This window comes from Halictus rubicundus, chromosome 12 (genome assembly GCF_050948215.1).
Source record: "Halictus rubicundus isolate RS-2024b chromosome 12, iyHalRubi1_principal, whole genome shotgun sequence".
In the NCBI taxonomy this organism is placed as follows: Eukaryota; Metazoa; Arthropoda; class Insecta; order Hymenoptera; family Halictidae; genus Halictus; species Halictus rubicundus.
In genome coordinates, this window is record NC_135160.1 from 10,398,498 (window position 1) to 10,422,441 (window position 23,944).

Here is a 23,944-nt window from a genome sequence, read left to right on the forward strand (position 1 = left end):
CCCGTTCCGGCGCGGCTGGGAAACGAAACCTTAGATCCTTAGATCGCGCGTCTGTCGAAGACCTTGTGTAAGTTAGCAGATCGCGGAAGTTTATGCACTTCCACAAACAAATCAGAGGAGGCTGAAATTGAAGGATAACTTTTACAAGGAACGTTAGAAATGAAATAAAGTTGCATTAGATGCTATTAAAACGGGGATGATTCTGTTAATACAGGGTGTTCCAAAAATGTTGTACATGTACCGTGTATTGAGCATGATGTTGTACCGATATATAGGTCCGATGTATAGGTCCGATTCCTAAGGTCATTCGGAGTAACTTCCTCCTTTGCGAAAATGTTCCCCGCAGCTTTGTTGAGGAGTTATTAACGAAAAACGCAGGCCAATCATAGCGCGGCTAGAGCGGATGGATTCCGGCTCGGCCAATGCCAACGCCACGCTTATAGCCGGAAGCTATAGCCGTGCTCTGATTGGTCCACTGTTTTCGTTAATAACTCCTGAACGGAGACGCGGAGAACATTTTCGCAAAGGAAACAATTAGTTCAAAATAACCTCCGGAATCACTCTTTTCAAGGAAATCCAACAGTTTTGAGACATCCTGTATATTTTTTTACTCTTTTGTGTGTCGAAAATTGACAAGGTTCGAGTGTTCGTGAATTGGCAACACTTTCGTGCACAGTGTGTTGGCACTTAGGCTGAAGCCACTCTCTTTTCAAGAATCATAAGTAGAAAAACGAGAAGACAAGCTATTGTTATTAATTCAGGAAAGAAGACGGTCGAATTTATAAATGTTGAAGATCCTTTTGTACCATGAAGTTTTCCCTAATTGTTTCTATCTTTGATCAAACGACAGACACGATTCGCTTTACTTGCCTCGTTGATGCTTTTTGCAAAATGTTCTTGTTGATCTGTTGGCCGATAGAAGACGCACATGGGTCCCATTCGCAACACGACAGGTGGTCATACGACCATCGAAACCATAACCGAGCTTGACCAAGCACCGATAACGATACGAGGCTCTAACGACCAGCGAAACGTTGCTTTACATTTTGAAGGAGCTGCTCGTCCCGGGATTCGAAGCACGCTCGCCAGTAAACCGAGCAATTTGGCCTGTCGTACGCCGGCATACGTGCAGAATTACCTCCAGCTAGCTCCACCTGGAATCACCGTCCGTTCCCACTTCACCTTTGCCCGGACTGTCTTCGCTCTCCACTTCTTCCACGCTTCCTAATCCAGCCGTGCGTCAAACGAATAGAAATTGTTAACACGTCCGCAGTCCCGTGACCTTTGAGCTCATGACGATTAATAAGTGACACGTAATGGACGATAACAAATGCCGCGAGCACATGCTCGGATCAAAAGTCACCTCCGTGAGGTCCATCAACCGCGTTTTCCAACGTTCTTGATCATTTTCAAGAAATCAAAACGAGTGTTTGCACTTGTTTGCCAATCTCCGTTCTGACCAAGCAAATACAGTCAAACCTGTTTTTGTGCGGTAGATAGGGACCGCACAAAAAAAATATTCAGAAACTTCGTAAATAGCTATAAAAACATATTAAAGAAAATTTTTTATGCGGTGGAGAGGGACCGCACGAAAAAAAGTCTCACTTAGAAAATATGTCAAAGATTTACAAAACAGCGAGAAAGTGAGAAAAAGCGAGAAAAATTATTGAATTACACATGGAAACATTAAAAAAAAAAATTAATTTCTCGTTTTAAACATGGAGAAATTTTCAAAATGCACATAATTCAATACTACTCGTCGTGGTCCAAAACGCGAATCTTTTCGTGACGAACTGGTTCAAAATGGCTTTCGTCACTTGAAGATATTAGAGTTGATTTATTTTTTGTTACCATGAAGTCAGTGATAAGTTTTTGCGACATATGTACACTGATAGAAAACATTACAACGGTGTTATAATGCCAACACCGTTGGCAATCATATATCGCCTAAAAAAAAAATCGCAAAGAAAAGGACCGCACAGAAAAACAGGTTTGACTGTACTGTCACGGTAGAAATTAGTGAGATTAGTTAGAGTCAATTATTAATTGGTATAATAGTGTTGATCTTCAACTCAAAATTTCGAACTATTGAATAGTAAATTTTGAACTATTTTTATAGAACACGGTAGGAAAGATTCACTTTTCATTTTGGGAGTGTATAAGAATAGCACGTGATGCGAACAATAAGTCTTATAATTAAAGAAGAGTTTCTACATTACTAGACTGCGGATTTTTATGCAAAATAAACAGTTTTACCTCAGTTGCAACAAACAGCTGTGCAAATATCCGTACGGAAGCTTGAAATTGCTGTAATGTTTTTACTATTCCGTGTTTCATCTGCTCACTTTTGCCATGAATGCAACAAATCCGCTGTCTAAATATTTCCAACGCTCTGATGGTCTTATTAAAATTGTTTGATTCGTATTGGAATTTTTTAAAGTCCGTGCGCCTCTGATTAAAGTTAACAGACTGCGGATTGTATACGCTTAATACAAATATGAATGCACGTGGTACGAAACTGTGAAGACATTACGAAGAATTCCTGAACGCAATTATTTTTTACTAAAATTATTAACACTAGAATTACCGAAACAGTCAAAATGACTGGTGGATGATTTCTTCTTTCACGATTACTGAAACTATGAAAACGTTTTCACGAGAATTTTTTTGATATATCTCTTCTCTAAAGTACAAGTTACCATAAAAATCGTATGAAATCTGAGAAAATTCAATCTTTTGCTGTTATTATAATGGGATAGGTCTAAGTCACGTTTAGGGCTCGGTAGTTCTAGTGTTGAAAGAAGAAATACATGGTCGACTAACTTATGCTCCCCGAAATCGACGCGGAAAATTTGATTCCGCGCGAGGCCCCGCAGTCTAGTTATTAGATTGAAAATCACACGGTGGAAATGAATTCGGAGCGAAATTCGCCAATCTCCGTGGCAACTCCGTCAGTTTCGTTATCGAGGTCCTACGATCGAGAAGCCGGAAGAGTCAGCGATCGTTCTTCCGCCTCGATCATCGTAATTAAGGATTTTCCCGCAGGAGCAAGCCTAACGAGCTGCTAACGAGCAGCCAACTCGCTCGGTCTGCGATGAATGCTCCAAAAAAAAAAAAAAAAAAAAGAAAAAAGAAAACGATCGCTGCAAGTCGATTCTTCCCCAGCGATGCTCTCAGTCGACGATCCGAAGAGCGCGTCGGCGTCGGTGCATCTCAATTTTAGATGTGAAACGTGCGATTCGTCCGTGGAAAGTCTTTCGTTTGGGAACAGTGCCCTGCGAACTGAAAATGAAAAGCAGTTCCAGTGACGACAGAAACATGGGAGACAATAGAAACAGCAGAAACGCAGTGCGTCGATGCGGATGCGTTCGTGGAAGACGTTAACGTTCAAAGAATAAGGGACCACTGCGTCGTTTGTCTAAATCAAAGGGGGACACGATCAGCGGAAGTTACGGCACTGTCCCCGGCCGCTTGCGAGAGACTCATTAAAACCGTGCACCGTCGAGTGCCGAGGCATTTCCCGGGCAAAAAGGGAGAAAATAGTCGGTTGAAAAGGCGAAGCAGTCGATGGAAAGATCATCGATCGACCACCGTGGATCGCTAGAACGACGGGGGACGAACGCAGGGAATCTCTTGCAACCCTTCTGTTCATAAAGTTCTATTAATCAGCCGAATTTTGTCCCGTTGGTATCTATCCGCGGACAAATTGCATTCACTTTGATATTTCAAGTTGATGGCGCTGCGAACCGTCCTCAATATTCTTATTGATGATCTCGGAGACATTACATAATTAAGACGTATACGTCGTCTTGTGAAAAAAAATGTCGATATACTAGCATGTGACCTGAAAGTTACACGGGCCCATAAAGGGTTAAAACAAGCTGCAGGGGACTCGAAAAACTTCAATTCCTTCGGCAGCCTCAATTTCATTGGACAGGGAGTTAGACACTAAAGCTACGTCCACAGCGAAGCAACACCAACTAAAAGCTGCTGGTTGTTGCTCCAGTGTGGACACAGCTTACGTTTCGTGCAGGTATTTGGGACTTTGAGTTGACCTTTTGTTAGATGCATGTTGTTCAACTATTTTCCGATCGATTTATTTCCCGGGTTATGAACGCGAGCGAGTTAGAAAAACACTTTCGGAGTGGACCGTGCGTGATATCCTAATTACTCGCCGGGCCTCGTCAAGCTTCTTGGCACGCGCTACGACGCTGTCGTGTTTCGCAGTCCGTCCCGTTCCTCTTTCCTCTTGTTCCGCCGCCCTCTCCGCGCGGCGTCCTTCGGAGCTTTCAATATTTACGTGGCTGCTCGCCGTCGACTGCTGTGTCCCGTGGAAAGGCTACGTCGCGCAAGAACAAAGTGGCTTCGTTAGATGCAAATCACTTCTGGAAACGATCCAAGGCGGAGCAGAAAGGACGGCCGCGGGAACAAAAGCCTTCCGCGGCCTTCCCCGCCGTTTCTGCTTGACAAATTCGAGGCGACGGCTCGCGGCAATCGACGGACGACGATGCGATCGTAGATCTGCATCCCATACTACTACCTCGAATATTTGTGACCCGCCCACGCGCCCCGAACCTTCCAAAAATCTCACCCAAAAACACTGGAATTCGTTCTGACAAATTATTCATCGCTGGACTGCGGATCTCTGTGGAAAATAAAGATTAAAGAAAGAGGATTAAAAAAAGGAGTCGGTTAGGGATATCTTTCTTCCTTTAACTGTTTCACTAGATCGAGAATAATATATTGGAACTGTTCAGGTCTTTTAGTTTTCCTACTGTTCCAGCTACTAATTTTCTTTTTAATAAATGTATAAAATCAGAACTTGGTTTTAAGAACTTGGTCCGCCACTATAGTGGCTTCCGTGGAAAGCGTCAGTTTGAACGGTACGAACCACTATAGTGGCTTTTATTCCCTCCGCGGACGATCTCGCCGTACCTGGAAGATACAGTTGCGGACGATCGCGCCGTACCTGGGAGATAGCGTTGCGGACGAGCGCTGTTAAAAAGCAGGACATAACATCCAAATTTAAAACTAACCTTGATATCCTCAAAATTATAATAATTATTGTACTAAAAAAATGCACTGGACGACTGGACGCAATTTTGTTTATCACGCCAGGCCACGTTGCTAACCACAGTTAGTTCGTTATTAACGGCGAGATGTCTACAGGTATGCAGGTTGTTTTGAAGTTGGACGATTTGAAAATTAATTGAATAGCATTGCTAGTGGACAGCATGTCCGAAATGTTTACACAGGCGAGGGTATGGAGGACAATTGGTCCGCGTATTACCTTCTGTAGGATCATCGGTGTCGCAAGGGTTGAACACGCAGCGGACACGAACGGGGAGCGGGAAAATGAAAAGAGAACGCGAGGGTGGAATACAAGCGCCGGCGCCAAACGATTCAGTCGATAAACACCCCAGCGGATTGTCGGACCACCCCTTCCCCCTCGGCCGCCGTGAAACCCCCGTAAAGCCCAATGACACAAAACGCAACAGGGGTGAGTGGCAGTCGTAGGGGGTTGACTGACGAGGATCTACGGGAACGACGACCGTGTACTAACCAACCACGACTCTGACTCCCTGGAGGGCTCTCTCTCTACTACCAAGTCACTCTCAAATGGACCACCAATGTTTTAACTGGACAGCAGATCTTTGTGCAAAATAAAAATTAACTTAATTCCAAAGAACAGAAACGAAATGGCAATGTGCGTCCTCTTGAAATATTTCCAATGACTCGAGAATAATAGAATAATATTGTTAAATATTTCTGATGATTTTTCTATGTCACCTATTCATTTTTGTCACAAATGCATTAAATCCGCAGTCAATATCCCTCGTTCTAAGTAACTGCTAAACTATGAGCAGATCTTTATTTCTTATCCGAACACGTCGAGATGCAGGACCGTTCGGATAATAGGGGCTCGGTTAAGAGTTCGTCTATATGAGAGTTAGTATTAATCGGTTCGGATAAAGGAGGTGTTACTGTAGTCACAAGCCCGATGTAGCTTCGTCCGACTAGAATTTTATTATTCGGTAAAAAAAAGTAGAAAGCAACAAGAGGGGACAAAAAGTTGCTCGATGTCGCTTCCGTGTCGACATAGCTTTATGTAGATACCGGAAGGCCTGCTGGGACGCCGCGTCGCGGTGGACAAGACGCGCTCTTATGGGAGAAAACCGGTGTGGCAATTGCCCATTCGCTGCCGGAGCTTCGCGCGCAACAACTGCAGTATAAATAATTTGTGTATTATAACATCGTACAGTTCACTTCACTACAGTGATTTCCCTATATATGTCGCCAAGGCCTGGACGATAAACGTCGCGAAATTATCCCCACTACCGCAGGGTACGAGGGGCCACAAATCTTACTTCTATTTGCAGAAAGCTGGCCGAGGTATCTACAGTGATTTCTCTGTGTATGTCGTCAAGGCCTGGACGATAAACGTCGCGGAATTATCCCCACTTCCGTCGGGGTATACTCCGTGAGCAGCCACGGCTCCTGGGCGATACACGACGCTGGCAAGACCCGTGTTGACGACATATATCGAGAATTCACTGTAATATTTTTTTTCACTGTAATAGTCGTTTGCTTTCACCGTTTCGTGATGTCCAGGCCAGTCCCTTAAGCTTCCTCGTCTACATATTGTCCAGAAACCGGGAGAACATTCAGATTCACAGGAAAGAAAAGTAAATCTCCGTTCTCGGAAATGAAAGCCAACCAGCTCGAGCGCTAATCAGTTGGATCCACGTTTGTTAGCCGTGGGCCCGTGGCGCTAACGAGCGACCTATCCAAATATATCAGTCAGTTTCTAGTCTGTCTTCGGATGGCACGAACATTAGTGATTTTTCTCCCGATTGCGCAGCGACGAGTTTCGAATCGTTAGTGCCGCGACGGTTTGCTGAATATGGAATTCATTTAAATTTAAAATCAACTCGAACGTGAAACTAATAACTATCGATGCATTCCGACGCATGTCCGGCTTATGTGAGTTTCATCTTTATAGGCTGTTTCGCCATGAAAAGAACACAATGCACACGGCGGCGCGGCGTCGTAAACTTTCGCAAGGAACTGTTGCTTGTCAAGAATTTAATTAATTCGAGCGTTGTCGAATTTTTTGTTTCACTGTATGTTTCTGATTCATGAATCTGAATTTGTTCGCAATCGAGATACGAATAAAGGTTGTAACATTTAATAATATTTCATGAAATAATAGACTCTGATGTGTCGCGTCTGTTTCCGTGTTTTTAATTGTGGATCGTGCAAATGATCGAGTACTGTCGAGCTCGGAAAGAACTTTCGTTTGATGTTTGACGTATCGGCAACGCACCGTCGCGTCGCCAGAGTAAAAAATCGTTAATTAACAATTACAGGACGTCGCGGGGGCACAAAGGCGAGTTCCCAGGGAGCAGTTCCGCAGAATCTAGGCAGAAAATCGAGGCTCGAATCGACGGACGAGCGGGGTATTAATAATTTTTCGCGTCGTCGAGCAATATCGATCCTCGAGGCGGCGTGCATCCTTCCGCGGGATAATTCTCTCCTCCCACTCGAAAATCCATCGTGTCCTCGACCTTCCTCTCTCTCTCTCTCCCAGCCTTCCACTTGGCTTCTCGAGACTCCGACGGGGTGGATTTGCTTCATAAATAAAAAGTTTCCGAGCAACAAACAGAAAAGCAGAACCGGTCCCCAATTACTCTACCTTTAAAACCGTCGGGGGAGCACCGATAAAGTGGTCCACTGTTTGTTCGGGACAAACTGCCGGTGCCGCATCAATTTCGAACATCTTCTTGACCTCTCGCTTTTTTAAAAAAATCGGGGCCGACCCAGAACCGGAATAAACGTCATTGTTTCCGATTGCTTTTCGCCCCGCCCCTCTCTCTCTCCTCTTTCTCTTCGTTCTATTTTTCGTTCTGTCACTCTGCATTTTCTCGAATGGCAGATTCTTCTGGAAAAATGGTCGCAGAAAACGATTTTCTCGCGGTCCTCGGCTGTTCTTGTTTTACGATTTGATTCGACCAACTGTGCTTCATTTACAGAGTTACTTTTTAAACAAGTAAGAGTAATTTACGAAATGAGATAAAGACGAACGTATAAAGTCAAAATTGTAGTTTTCAGTGGAGTTCGCGTTTCAGAAATTGTTTTCACAGAAATGTGAATGCAAAATTCATAATCCAGTAAACTATCACAGCTCTGTTCCGGAAATATTTCTTGCCCAGCTCGAGTATGAAGCACACTGTCATTACACCACTTTTACCATTAAGAATTCAGAGGCTATTATTTGGTGACGTAACACCCCAACATGACATCATCTTATGAATGATATCGCAATGAACAATGTGCAGAGGACTACGTGCCGGTAATACAATACACCTTTTCAGTAGTGCGCAAAGCCGAATAATGATATGCCGCAAAGAAAAATCATTTTTATATGCAAACAAAGCGATGCACGGATATTACCAAGCGGCATCTATACATACAAATCGGGTATACATTATTCAAACCTTCGTCGCCCAGTGTCTACTATTCCTATAATATCCGAGTGTACTAATAAGCGCGAGAGAATAAAATTGTATTTACCGTGAAAAATAATTCGATCGTTTCAATGTGAACTCAAGGCTACTTTTAAAAGGGTTCTAACAATTTTATTTTTTAACATGTAGGTGACAGGACGCATTTCAAGGCTACAGGTAGATCTGAAGTCACCTTTATCTGTGAATACCATAATGAAAATACGTTTAAAACACAAATACGCTTTTACTTTAATACTGAGACCCTATGTGAAAATGATGTATCACTTTGCACAATTTTTTATCAATTCCCAACAGTTCTCTATTTTCATGTTTGCAGATATTACGTCATATCCGCCTCCTGGACAGTATTTATGTTTGCAGATTTTGGTTTCCTTCAGGATTTACCGGGTGGCTTGATCTTGAGACGGCTGTGTAAATTTCTGTCACGTATTCACGTGTTGAAATCTGCGCTGTATTATAAAAATTGTTTAAAAGGACTGCATAGAGATATGGGAAGCGACACTCGCGAGAAATGCGCGACGATTAACGATGATCGAAACGAATCTGTGCCAGAGGCGGGTGCCCGTTTCGGCTCGGTCGAGCACGAGCCAATATTTACCAGGAGACCACGAGCCAGGAATATTTCCCTCGGAAGGATCCTCGCGCCTGGAGAAGGATCCTTCGCCGAGGGTGGGGATGGAAAGGACGAGGGGCGGGAGGCCGGGGATGGGCAGGATACCCTTGGTTTTCGGGACGAAGGCGTGGGAGTCGAGGAGCACCAAGGACAATAGAAGGCTCGTGAAAGGATCAGAGGAGCAGGACGAGGCTGCTGGTCCACGCGAACGTGTGCCCGGCGATTTCGTGCCCGGCGCTGATTGGTCGGCCGGCGGGTGGATCTTCGATTTACGATGCTGCTGTGCGTCGAATGACACGCGACTTCCTCGCGTCGGAGCGGATTTAATTAATCGCTCGGCCGGCTTCCTTTTTACTTTCGACTCCGGCCCGCGATGGATTTCGACCGACCGCTCACAGCCGAATTCTTTCTCTCTTCTCCTCTTTCCCCCACCCCCTCTCATTTTTGCTTTGTTCTCCGTGGACGGACCAGAAAAATCGCATAGATAACTGGACTTGTGGATTTGATGCACTTACGACAAAAGCAGACAGCCGCGATTCGAAAGAAAGATTTAAAAAATTGAAAAGTGTCCGTACAGTGCGACCTGCTCAAATTATTAACACTTTAACTGCCACGTCAGTCACATATGACCGACAGTGATTTTCGACTAGGTTTAGACATTCATTTTTATCGTGACATATCCAGAAAAGCCGAATTTTATTCAGATATTTAGAAGTCAAAAGGGTTAAAACAGCATCCCCTATAATACAAATTTCTAGTTTCGCTTTCATTAGTTAAATCACTCTGATTTTGTAAGAACCTCTGGGAATTATATATGGCAATTAACGTGTTAAATAAAGGTCTAGCTACAGCGAACAGTTTTTACATTTTTATGAAATGAGAGCGAGAGGGTTGGAAGAAAACACACGTACCTATGAGAGAGAGGGGGGGGGGGAAGAAGAGAGTTCATTAATTACACTACTTTGATTTTGTAAGAACCTCTGGAAATTGTATATGGCAGTTAACGTGTTAAGGGAAAAAAGACATTCCTGAATCACTCCTTGCATTGAGTGCACACAATTTTTAATTTAAGTAAAGAACCGCCGTCTACTGATAACACTGAAAGAATATAAATACTGAAAGAATAACGAGCTCAAAACATTGTTTTAGTTTAACCTTAGATACTTAAGCTATCGCTAGGTCACTGCAGATCTGTATGGAAAATAAAAATTGTCTGTATCAATTGCAAGAGACCGGAGCCAAATATAAGTATCCTTCTTTCTTTAATCATTTTAGTGATTGTTTATGGAAAGGAGCTCTAGCTACCGAAACTGTAAGAGAAATGATTGCAAGAAGTTAGTAACGAGTAGACTTTGTTTCTTTATGCAAAATAAAATGTATTATATCATAGAGTACATTATTGTTTCTTGCATAAAGTTGCGTCAAGTTGGTTGATGTAAGTTTGTAAATATTTGATAAATTTATAGGCTGTTAGTCACGTGCGAGCGCATAGATTAAGGGGTGGTGTTGGAGGGTTTCTCCTCTTTGCTTGTGATTCCTGAGCCGTTCTTGGCCTCCTTGTTGCTATATTTTTAAATATAGACCATCTATTTCCGTGTAAGCCAACTTGTTCATATAAAGTCTATTTATAATATCTGCAGGAGAAGTTCAAAGGAATTAAACCGCACACGATTATTTGTTATATTGGCAACTTGGAGATCTTGGAACGAATTTCATCGCGTGCTAGTCAGGAAAAAGAAAGATAAAGAAACCTATTCACGGTAATTCAATTATGATAACTAGACTGCGGATCTTTAATGCAAAATAACAGTTTTCTGCATCGATTGCGAGAAACAGGAGCCATATAAGAAAATTGCTATCTCTTCGAAAGCTTTAATTATACTGAAAATAACACATCGATATCTTTGAATTCTTCTAACTTGTTTATTATTTTGAAATTCAGATACTCATTTTTGTCATAAATGATAACCATACTTTCTACCAAATTTTCAATCACTTCCTCCGGAATATTCGAATTAATCTTTTTAACTGGAATATCAGATTTAATTATTTTCTGTGAATAAATTCGCAAAATTTAACATCTGCGTTAAAATTACGTTAAATGTGAGATCGAAAATGTGCGAAGCTAAGAGTGTACGAGTACTATCGGTGATCCCGTAATATAAACTTCAATTAAATAGAAACCAATGTTCAGTTTGCTTGCTCGAGTTATTCAAATTGTTTCTCCGAATAATATGAATAATCGATTAAATAGAATTTATTCATGAGAACACGGCGGGCGCAGTCGCGGGACCCGAACCGGCCACAATGATCGGCAATCACAATGTTTCCGTGGTGTAGTGGTTATCACATCCGCCTAACACGCGGAAGGTCCCCGGTTCGATCCCGGGCGGAAACATGATTTTTTTCCCCTTGTCAAACTTTTCTTTTGTCCCCGTAAAAAATTATATATCGTCGCAGCAGTTTAATAAATTTTTCGCACAGCTTTAGCCTCGTTATATGAAATCAATTCGCTGCACATAATTGTATCACACGCATTGCAATGAATATTTTAAGTAATGGAGTACCTAGAAAGTAGTTTTAGAAAATTGTTAAGCTTTGTTTTACATTTGACAATCTTAAAATTTCTTGGTGTCATTGTAAATACTTTCCATGTGTACTCTTTTCAAATGACCAATTCGATGCATAATCCGAAAGATCTTTTGTTTAATTCGACAATTTGTTGAATAGATACAGTACCCATTTATTCTGACACAGGTATTAATTAGCGAAGTAAATACGCGAGCACGAGAAATCTGAATTAATTAATCACGCTAATATGACTGTGTAGTTGGATATAATGATGATTCGGATTGTTAATAAAAAGGGAACATGGACTGTTGAATTATATTGAATCATCTCATTATGTCGGACGTTATTTCTAATTCTCCCCTTGTCCCATTTACGGTGCGCTTCCAATATTAATAAACAAGCCGAAGGAATGATAATGTAAATCACGTGTAATTAAATCAGAGTTATTAATATGTAATGCAGTTAATTCAAGAAGTACTCGTCATACAAAAGAGTCATAAATTGGAACAAAAATGTTATGGAGAGCATAATGTAGCTCAGAACGAGTACTAAAACAAAACTATAGAATATTTTATGGTGTCCTATCATGCCACAATGTATATAATTTTTTACATAACAATGGAGTGCAATGATATATTAATTATCGAAGAATTACCAAATTAAGAACACTGTTCAACACAATGTTTCCGTGGTGTAGTGGTTATCACATCCGCCTAACACGCGGAAGGTCCCCGGTTCGATCCCGGGCGGAAACATTCTTTTTTTACATCCACTTTTTTTTACTAAAAATATTCTGTCGTTTTACTATTAACGTCTCGCTTCCATTGTATTTACACGAAAAAGGGAATTAAACATTTTCTACAAAATATACCGACGAGAGAAGAGACGCGACTCGCTTCTAGAATCTCTAATTCTGAATCATTATACGTAAAATTGTCTACGTTTTATACTATATTTTTCGGAAGAAGCAAACTCCATCACGTTCGCTATTTTTAATTAGGAACGCTAAAATGTTCCGAATAAACATTTACACAAAATACACCTCCCCAGTTCCATTCGCGAGACTCGACCTTTTGATTTCATTTTCCACTAAACATTAGCGTAATTTTTTTATTATATTTCACAACCAACGTTCAAGATAGTAAAATATAATTTATTTCAATACTAGATCTAACAGAGGCTTCAGAAGCACCCATTTCAAATTGCTTATTTTATTAGTTTCAATGAGAAATCATTAAATTAATTCCTGTATTCGAATCTACAGAATTTTGACGAAGACACTTCTGCCATTTTTATTGCAAATTCTGAACGTGTCACAGTCATACTGCGTCGAAGGTTATAGCAAATCTGAGCAATTCTGTGATTTCTACAGAAGATTCTAAGCGTGTCACTTTGCGTATTAATTCGTCTGCTGGAACGGAAGTGCGCGCCGACAAAGCGTCGACTTGCCTGAGAAATTAGTGTAATCTCTCAGCGGCGGAGCTCCGGTATCTTGGAGAAAATAAAATGAGAGCGCAGCGAAAGAGGAAATAAAAAAAAAGGATCGTTCAATAGGCACGGGACGTGAATGACTCGGGGAGCTCGAAACGAGACACTTCTTTATTATCGCGAGCCAATGCCGCGCAGAATACGGGGCAGCATTTACGGGAGCTTCGTTTTCGGGCGAGCGTGCAATCGCAGCGAACAACAGGGGGTGGTTTTCGAGGGTGCAGCGGAAAGATATCGGAAGAGAAATCGGGCCGCGAGCCAACCAGCGAATCACCGGCATCGCCGGCTCTGGCATATCGAGGTCATCACACGTTATTTCGAGACCTCTTTCGCTTATGCTGGAGATACGGGCCGTGCAATGATTAACTATGACTAAAGCAGCTGAATTTCGGAAAGTATCGAGCCAACGGAAAATATTGCAACACGAAATTCCAATCTTCTCCGACAACCGATCGTCACGATCTTCCACTTGCCAGCATTCTATTAGCTTGTCGTAAAACTTGCTTTCGTATGTGCTTTTATTCATACGTGCATGACACAATTCTTCACCTATTTCTAAAATTTAATTTTTCTCATAGCCAACTAGCTTAAAAGGAAATTCATTAGGATTTGTACAGTATAGGGTAAGGAACTCAATTACTACCAATTACTGTGCGTATATTAATTATACTTCTTTTTAAAGCATAATGAATATTAAAAAAGAGATATTACATTTTTTCTATATATATATCTCTTTTTCAATATTCATTATGATTTAAAAATAAGTGTAATTAATATAGGCTCAGTACTGGGGTCCCTTACCCTAATAGAGTTCCAGAAGGAATCACCGTGATAAGCTTCGACTCTGCAGTTTTCATCAAAATGGCTGCGTTACTTTTATTCTGTGGATTTTAATTTTAATTTTCTGTGGATTTTTGTTGGTTAATGTATTATTATTCCTTAAGCTTCTCCTTAATTATCCACGCGATTACTTTTCTTAATAACAACTCTTGTGCATTGCGTGCATTAGGTGCCACCAAATGTTTCGCGTTCGACCCTAAAGAAATGTCATTAGAATTTTAATTTATTTTAATATTTCTACCACTCGTGTAACACACAGTATCTTTTTGTTCTTTCAATTATACAGTTTTAGTTCCCCACAAATTATTTTGGAAGTCAAATTTTTACGTCACTTCCAGCAGTTCTATGGAATATAACAACAATCGCATTATGTGAAAATAAATGCTTCTGACCCGTGTACTGGACAGTTAATAGAGTTTGAACGTTTATGCTTCACAGCCGAGTATTTATAAATTAATATTAGACACGAGTTCACCGTCAAGCCCGTAATCCAATTGTGCAACTCACCTGAAAGAAATCAACAGAATATTCGTGTAAATTTACATAATGTCAGTGTCTACTTAATTCAGTAACGAATAAAGGATTTATATGTTATCGTCCAAGATATCGTCGGTTCGAGAACAGTACAAGAAATTTATGGAACCATCATTGGTATTTTCGTTTCATTACATGCTGCTGCGCATTAAAGTTGCATCAGCTAGAATCCATGAATTATTGAAGGGAAAAACCCGTGCTCGTCAGGCGTACGTTCGATATTAAATATCTATTTTGTTGTACCGAATAAACTCTCTCTTTCTCTCCCTCCCTCCCCCTCTCTCTCTCTCTCTCTCTCTCTCTCTCTCTCTCTTCGATCATTATTGTGGTTCGTCGCTGCTGGACGTGCATTGCAAACAAATATCGTTCCCTTCGTTCAGCTGATTCAATTCAGATGAACTCTTTCATCGACATTTCATTTCATTTTTATAGAAATTCACTAATTCAAACAGCAATTTGTGGAATGAGAAACGATTTTATTTTATTACGTGTTTAATGGCATTCGTAAATATGCAATGTACATAATGGAATAATCATCCACTTTCTAGATGCTGTGAAATCCTTGATTTCTCTGTGACTATGTTGTAAATTTCAAATGAAATCGGAGGACAAAAATCGGTAAAAATGGCGGAAGGGTTTTTCACGTAGCAATTTCTGAGGACCGTACGAGGATTAAATGAACAGTTTCTAGCAGGAAATCACTGATTTAAACAGCGGTTTGTGGAATGATAAACGATTTTATTTTATTGCGTGTTTAATGGCATTCGTAAACATGCAATGTACATAATGCAATAATCATCCACTTTCTAGATACTGTGAAATCCTTGATTTCTCTGTGACTATGTTGTAAATTTGTGTCAAATGAAATCGGAGGACAGAAATGGGTAAAAATGGCGGAAGGGTTTTTCACGTAGGAATTTCTGAGGGTCGTACGAGGATTAAATAAACAGTTTTTAGCAGGATAATGGAACTCGTTCGTTTCTAGAAAATCCATCAAAGCCCGTGCTCTCTCTCTCTCTCTCTCTCTCTCTCTCTCTCTCTGGTCACAAAGACAGATGAGCTCCCGGTGATTTCTCGTTTCAGGAGACGAGGAACAGGTTCGATTATCGAGAAAAAGTTCGGAGAAGCGTACGAGGCAGCGGCATTTATGAGGGAAACGTCGACGATCCGGTAGAAAGGAAACACACAGTCTCTCCTCTCTCGACGAGTTACACGAATCCAGAGAACGTAATGCATGGGCAGAACCGAAGTGTGCACCGGGTCCCTCTCGCTTATCGATTTCCTCGTCGCGTAGCGTCGCGTCGCGGAACCGTTCCCTCCTTATCAAAGAGTTACGCGCTCTTCGAGGCTCGATCACGCCTCCGATCGTTCCTGGCGCGACGCGACGCGACGCGACGCGACGCGACGCGGCAGTCAAGCCACCCCGTAAATATCGGAGCCCGCGATCTTAATAAACCAGGCCGAATGGCCCTGTTTTTATCAATCCGTGGACGACGATTTGTGGACGCCGATAGAACGCAAGGCGCGCCGGCCCCGGGCACGATAAAACACCAGTTTACGGAGTCCGATCAACTGTTTCCGTTTCTTGCGCCGCGAGAGACCGAGGACACGATAAAGAAACGGGAGGACCTGCTTTCGTACGCTTTCCAAGGAGATCTCGGAACGTTCGTTCGATTGGCTCAATCGATGCGATGAGGGAACGCGGCAGAATGAGGAGAGAAAGAATTATTAGTACAAAGTGACAGCGTTACAATGAAATACTAAGTATTGCTAGTTACCTCCGCTATTGATACAAAATAAATGGTAACAGTTGAGGCATCCAAGTTTCGACTTTCTTTATTATACTAGATCTAGGCATGCATTGTCTTTTTGTCCAGACTTGCCCCGGGGCTTCTCAAGCTCTAGGGCCGGCAGTGCATTAAGGTTTTCAACCCATTTGCATCATTAGCGTATATATACGCTCAATTTTCCTGATCATTAACACCGGAGCGTATATACACGCTCAATTTATTTTTTCTTATAATGCTGAAATATGAAGTTCTTTTGTAAAGGCTTTCGACAAAGGCCTTCTTTTCATATTTCCTTATGATGCAAATGGGTTAACTGCCGCGTCAGTCGCATATGACTGACAGTGATTTTTGACTAGGTTTAGAAATGCATTTTTATTGTGACCATATCCGGATAAACCGAACTTTACTAGGATCTTTAGAATTCAGAAGGGTTAAGATAGCACCCCCCATAATATATTTTAAATTTCCAGTTTCGGTTTCATTGATTAAATTACACAGATTTTGTGAGAATCTCTGGGATTGATTTTTGGCAGTTAACGTGTTAAATGAAGGTCTAGCTACAGCGCAGAGTTTTTACATTTTTAGGAAATATTCGCGAAAGGGTTGAAAGAGATAAGAAGAAAAGGCGCGTATCCGGGAGAGAGAGGGAAGAAGAGAGTTCCGTGGAAGGATCAAAAAAGCGTCGAAGGAGGCGAGAAACGGCGCAGGGGCGCGATCGATATCCCGACGTCCTGGCCCACGCGTGAAATCAATGCCTGTTGGCGCCGGTGAGGGCCGGTCACCATATTGCGGCCGGTCGACGAGCCGAGAAGCTCGGGTAATAAAAGTGCTGGTAGGCGCGGCTGTTCGAACCGGTAGTCGCTCGTACCGGATAAGATTAGCCTCTCTCTCTCTCTTTCTCTCTCTCTCTCTCTCTCTCTCTCTCTCTCTCTCTCTCTCCCAGCAGGCTCGTCCGTCGGTTTCCTGTCGACTCGAACGAGAACGTCCTGGTACCAGGACCTCGGACTAGGGCGCCAGGACCACGAAAAACCAACCCCTTTCCCTTCGTTGGACTCCGGAAAATAATCTTTTTTTATTGAGGAAATCTCATAAGTATACTGCGGATCTTTATGCAAAATACAAATTTTTTACCTGGATTGCAACGAACTGAAGTCAAATAGAAATTTATTTTCTTTCGTATTGTGTTCAGCAGATTGAAAATAATATAGTGGTATGCTTGAATTTGTCTAATATGTTTGCTACTTAAAATTACACCTACCAATTTTTATCATAAATGCATAAAATCTACCATGAGAGATTTATCACAACATTAGGGAACAAACAAGATCGTAGTACGGTAACAATAACAATTACGGCAAAAGTAGTTCCAGTTGGTTAGTATGAATATCATTGTACAGTTAATGTAATTTTCGTTTGTATTTTTGAATCGCGGCGGGTAAGGTCGTACTCAATCGAATTTCATATTCTCGTCTTTCTTGCAAATTTTCGGAAATTTAAATTTCCGTTAAACCGAAATAAAATTCTATCTTGTTAAACACATAGACACACAATAAATGTGAACCATCTTTCTTTCTATGAAATGAAGAACGATGAAGTTTCGTTTCAACGAACGAGGAAGAATTTCTAATAATTATAATCACGAAATAAATGGCAGTGCAAGGGGTTAACTGTTGGTGCAAAAGTGGCGTGCGTCGGTAATACTGCTGATAATAGTTTACGGATCAATATACGATTAAATACACATAAATGCCGCGGTAACGGCAACCGTGCGCTCGCAAAAGGACCTCGACGCGGGCCGAGGGCAATTGAACAACGAAAAATCGATAATGATCAGGTGAAAATGAACGAGACGGGAATTGCACTTTGGATCCCGTGATACCGGATATAGTTGCACGCTCGCATGCCGGTGCGCGAACGGCAGCCAGCCGTAGACCGATTTCCTTGGCCGGTCGCCAGAGGATAATGTATTCCTTCTTTTGAAGTCGACAGAGTCCTGCCCCGTCCCGCTATGCACCCTGCACAGGGACCAGCGAAAATTCGCGAGCGTGTGTGTATCAAGAAAATCATTCTTCCGTCGTGGCGACCCATCGGAGCAAAAATGTAGCAAACAGGATTACGTTTGCCGGATGGAAATGATCATTTGCCTGTCGACGTGACGTTCTTTTCCACTGTGATCCGCCGGAAATTTTTATCAAGTATATTAACGATCGATAAGATAAATGTTTCAAAGCCAAGAATGCGCTGGCGACGCTGGAATTACTGAAATATCTTCCGTAGACGCACAGGAGGAAAAATTCAAGAGAAAAACATGTTGATCCTCCAGGAGTGGAAGCTTTTGATAATTTTGCAGACGGAATGTGCACTGTTTAGGTTCGTTCAGGCAGTTGTTCGTCAATTTTCTAATCTAGTTTGAGAAGTACGCGCGCTTTTACAGACTGATTGGTTTTTCCTTATTAAATTGGAATTTACTATTGCACGCTCCAGAAAAATAGTTGCACACAAGTAGTTTCACGTGACACTCTTTGTTCGGCCTCGAGCAGACCGAACGAGAGGTGTAAACATGATCGGCTGCAATAGCTCGCGACACTCGACGCCACGCGACCCAAAATGATTGGGTGTCATCGGATACCACTTCGAGACCTCCGTCGGTGAGCCCATTGACTGGACGATCTTATACAAACAAACATTTAGTGTACATATCGCTTGTCCCATATCATTGGGAACCTAATTCATCACTCAATTGAAAACATAGTTTCACTCCGGAGACCAAAATGCACCAACCACTCACCAATTAGGAATCATTTACTCACCCCAAACAGTTATCACACTAGGTTTACTAAATTCAACTGGCATACATTGCCTTAAAATAACAACGAAATTGCATTTCTGTAGATTTGGTAGCAGTTTTGTTTAAATATCTATTTCGATGGAGAAGTTTATTACAAAATTTTCTCGTGAAAACATATTAATAATTTCAATATTTCTAAAAGAAAAAATTAGGAGCAAGTGTTGAACAGACTTCAATTTGCAATAAATGAATTATTAGGAGCATAATAGCTAACCGATGCCTTCGCATTGCTGAGTAATAGACCTGTGTAGTGTTAATTAAGTTTAATTAAACCCGTGACAATGCCACATTGTCCTGTGTCTTGCTTGAACCAGAAGAAATTTCTCCGGTCAAATTTCGTCGCTGCCAAACGCGCGATAAAAGACAACCGGTAGAGATCGTTCACAGATTAACTAATAAATTTGCCGAGAAAGATAGAAAATTAGGTCCTTAAAATTTAACGAACATTTTCTAAACGCCCTTGGAAACCGATAAAAATGAAATATAGTGCAGGAAAGTGAAAGGATCGAAAGATTTCATGTTTTATTCATCCGTGCCAGTCACACACACACACGCGCGCGCGCGCGCACACAGGCTGTATATTTATAGTGGCAAGAATGGGCCCGGTTTATGCCTACTTGGATGATTGTATTTACTTATTTGTTGTTCCTGATGTTTCCGGTTGTAGCGCGGAGAACGTTCTGGGTATTTTATCGGTAAGAAATGAAACCGGTGGAATAGTAAATCGGAAAGTATCGAGAGGCGAAGCTTCGCTCCGCCGCGTTCCACGGCCGCCATGTTGACGGAATGCAGCCGAGATTCCTGCATAAATTTCTGAGCACTCTTCATCTCGACGACTCGTTTTCTACATCTGTTTCAACGTGTCACAATGAAGCGATCGGAATTAACGCCAAGCGGGTGATCGACGATGTTACAGGATCGAGCGATCGGGCGAAAAGATCCTCGAATGTTAACGCGATTATCGGTAAATATTCCTTACCCCCTGTGCGACTATTACTTAACACGTTAAGTGCGAAATATCGACCTCAGAGATTCTTACAAAATCGGAGTAATTTAATTAATGAAACCACAACTAGAAATTTAAAATGTTTTATAGGGGATGCTGTCTTAACTGACTAAAAATCAAAAAATCATTAATACAGTCAAAAATCACTGTCAGACATATGTGACTGACGTGGCAGTTAACGTGTTAAATATTCAGTTTAGTCCATTTCGCCGGCAACGCATTGCAAAGGAACAGCGAAATGGTTTACTACGATTTTATCATGTAAAGGTTTACAACTAAGAATATTATCCATACTGTAACGCACCGTCTTCAGAATTCGCGGATTCGATAACGATCGATGGACGAATTAAAAGAACAAAGAGTTATTAATAAAGCGCTATATCAGTGCCCGCGGACCGTGTGTATAATTCACGGCTAATTAGTAATTTACAATTAGCTAGCCGAAGGATGTTGGAAACGGAGGTATTCTTGGTTTCGGAACGGGTTTCGACCGATGGGAAAACGAGTAGACAATCGTAAATGGCGGTTTTTAATTGAGGAGGAAGCTAAGAATCGACGTTATCGGCCGCCGTTGCATTTTTGGGCATTAAACACTGTCAATCAATCGATTAAAACGAGTTCGTGCCGTTGCTATTTGTAGAACGACACATCCGCGGACCACGGGAAATGGCGCAAAACAGAACGGAGACGAATGTAGGATAATTTCCGAAAGGCCGTCTGCTCGTTTTAATTGGGAAAGAAACTGTACGGTTATCTTCGTCGACAGCCTCGTTGCTCGTTTCGCTATCGAAGCATTGTAACGACGCCAATCGATTAAAGAGACTCGAAGATGATCGGTATCTTTCTTACGGTCTCTTATCGATTCAATTCATGAATTCATTTTCGATATTGTTTTATCGTCCACGTGCGTGTAGTCGACCCGAGATATGCGAAGTTGAAGTATTATCTTTATGAATAACTCAGTTGATTGTGCCGAGCTTCGATTCTGCCGAAGCTAATGGACTGAACGAACTAGGAATCTTTTGTGCCATTTATGTTTATTAAATTTACCGTTTATATCTGCGAAATCAATCGATACATCCTCGTTCGGCTCCGTTACCATTTGCGTCTCTTCGAAGTCTTCGAAGTCCTGAGTACAGTGATTTCTCTACATATGTCGCCGAGGCCTGGATGATAAACGTCCGCGGAATTATCCCCACTACGATCCACGGCTCCTGGACGATACAAGACGCTGGCAAGACCCGTGTTCTTGACATATATTGAGAATTCACTGTATTTGCAAAATTTTTCACTCTTATTATACACCGTGTTTCCTTACGCGAAATATAAAATCGCAAATGCGTGGCGCTGGTCTTCTGAATTGAATGAAATTGGTCTCCTCGACGTCGCAATCGCTAGAGGTCAGAATTCGCTCGCGCACGCTCCTTGCCGGTTAGTTCAATTAATAAATTCCGACCGACCTGTCGAATCATTTGCATAACAATGTCAGCCCGAAGTTCGCGAAGTAAAGATCAACGGGAAGGAGGACGAGGAGACGAAGAAAGGAGAGGCTTCGAGGTATGCGTGGACGTCGTCGTATCTCGAATCGCCGATATTTTTCACGGCGCGGCTTCGACTTTCGAGCAACCGCCGCGCCGCCGGAAACCGGTTTTTTTCTCTCTGGACGCGGAGGACGCGGATAGCCGCGCGGTTATGCTCGCGGAGGATAACCGCTGAAAATTCTCGATGCAATGGCGAGCGCGAATCGCGTGACGGATACGCCCGCGCGGGACCGCGTCTCTCGGGCAAGGACATCGCGTAATCGCTATTACGCAAGCGATTATGTTGGCCACGGGTGGGGCCCACGTGCAACCTCGACTTCGCCATCCCCCCTTCCGCCCCCGCTTTGTTTTACTTCACTTCTTGCCAGCTGCATGTTCACCCTTCTGCTCCGAGAACCGTGTGTACCGCAAGAAATTTTCGTAGGGCCAGCGCATTTTTTTTTTTTTTTTTGGTAAAACAATTAAACGCTTCTTTCTGCAAAATGTATCGCAGGGGAAGGATGCCTGGGGATATTTAGTATGGGAGTACTATGTCAAAATGGGCGCGGTGAAACTGCGTTCCGCAGCACTCAAGCCAGTCGGCGTTTGAGTTGAGTGCCACCATTTTGTAAGTAATCAGGATTTTGAATTTATTTTCGTTTATACCATAGACACATTCATACACGATTAATATAATTCTTCGTTCTCCTGTTTTCGATTAGCAGAAGGACCGGAATCACGGCAACAGTCAACACGTGTTCTGCCAGAACGGGCTCTATAAAAAACATATATGTAACTCGCGTAAGTTTGATTATTTTTATGTAGAAAAAATAACTTGTGTGCTCCAAATACGAGCTAATACGCGTGCACAATCCTAATGCAAATAGTTCTTCGGAAAAAAATTGGGGAAAAACTATATCTATGACGTTGATGATCAAATGCAGCTTGTTTTTCTTCGCTGTTAGGCAACGGTTAAGTGGGGGCCGTGCACGCGTGCGGCGAAACGGTATTGCAAGACGTGAACAAGACAAATTAAACACTTATGACATGTCATTTTGTAACAATAATTACTAGACCGCGGATTTTATGCATTTATGACGAAAATGGGTAACCACAATTTAAAGTAGTGGACATATTAAAAAGATTTAAGGATGTCGGCGTATTGGTCTCAACTTAATAAAATAATTGAGAGAAGAAATAAATTTTTATTTCGCTCCTGCGTCTTGCAATCGACGCAAACATTTTTTATTCTACATAAAGATCCGCAGTCTAATAACTACTGACCATCGTTTCCCGCCGACGGAAATTATTAACCCTTAGCACTCGAGTGGTGACTCTGAAGAGTCACTAGAAATTGTTGTGGCATTATTTCAAAGAAATTACAAAAATTCTATTGAATAGATTACTACACATTTAACCCTTTGCACTCGGCACTACTTTCAATGTAAAATTAAATTTTTCTTCCGTCTTACCGATCCGATTTCTACATATAGTATTTGAATGTTTAGTAATCTATTAAATACAAATATTGTAATGTAACAAATATTTTGTAATATTATTTCTAATTTCTTTGGAATAATGCCACAACAATTTCTGGTGGTGCTTCAGAGTCACCATTCGAGCGCTAAGGGTTAAATAATATACGTGGAAATCGGATCAGTTTCGTATGAATAAAATGAAAATATTCCGAGACGGATGAAAAATTTCGTTTTAGAATGAAAATAGCGCCGAGTGCGAAGGGTTAAGACACCGAGGGAGTGTCACGCAGAAGCGAGAGAGGAAGCTCTCGGAATGGTAATCGAGCAACCGTCTCGAAAAATCTAAAGATCGCGCAGATCGTTGATCGGTGTCCGGAAGGAGCGAGAATGAAGCAGAGGTGACCGAAGGCAGGGTCCGAAAAGGAGAAAAAAAAATGGAGGAGCCGGTCGTAATTGAACCGGCGAGGCCTGGGTCCCGTGTACGTCGGTACACACGCATTAAATTCGATCGAAGCGAGTCGGTAAGCATCGGTTTTACCTTTTCAGGCCAACGAGCGTCGGCCACGGTGGTTCGAGCGCTCGTAAAACCTTGACGAGGAGCGAGCCGAGCCACGTGAGCCATTATTTCGCTCGCCGAGCGGAGCCGAACCGCGTCGGCCACCGCGCCGCACCGCGCCGCTTGCTATTGCTCGCCAAATCGTCGATGCGTCCCGTTTCCATTGGCACCG

The 23,944-nt window shown here is 42.1% G+C and overlaps 1 protein-coding gene and 2 non-coding genes across 3 annotated transcripts in view; all 3 read left to right on the plus strand.

Moving 5' to 3' along the window:
* The first annotated feature begins 5,949 nt into the window (after positions 1 to 5,949).
* Positions 5,950 to 23,944, plus strand: part of LOC143359913 (40S small subunit processome assembly factor 1) — a 180,998-nt gene continuing 163,003 nt past the window's right edge. The window contains exon 1 of the mRNA XM_076798291.1: positions 5,950 to 5,953. The gene's annotated coding sequence lies outside the window, so the exon portion shown is untranslated. The remainder of the gene's footprint in view (positions 5,954 to 23,944) is intronic.
* Trnav-aac (transfer RNA valine (anticodon AAC)) lies at positions 11,467 to 11,539 on the plus strand. Its single transcript has one exon. It is a non-coding gene; the product is annotated as a tRNA-Val (tRNA).
* Positions 12,395 to 12,467, plus strand: Trnav-aac (transfer RNA valine (anticodon AAC)). The gene has a single exon. It is a non-coding gene; the product is annotated as a tRNA-Val (tRNA).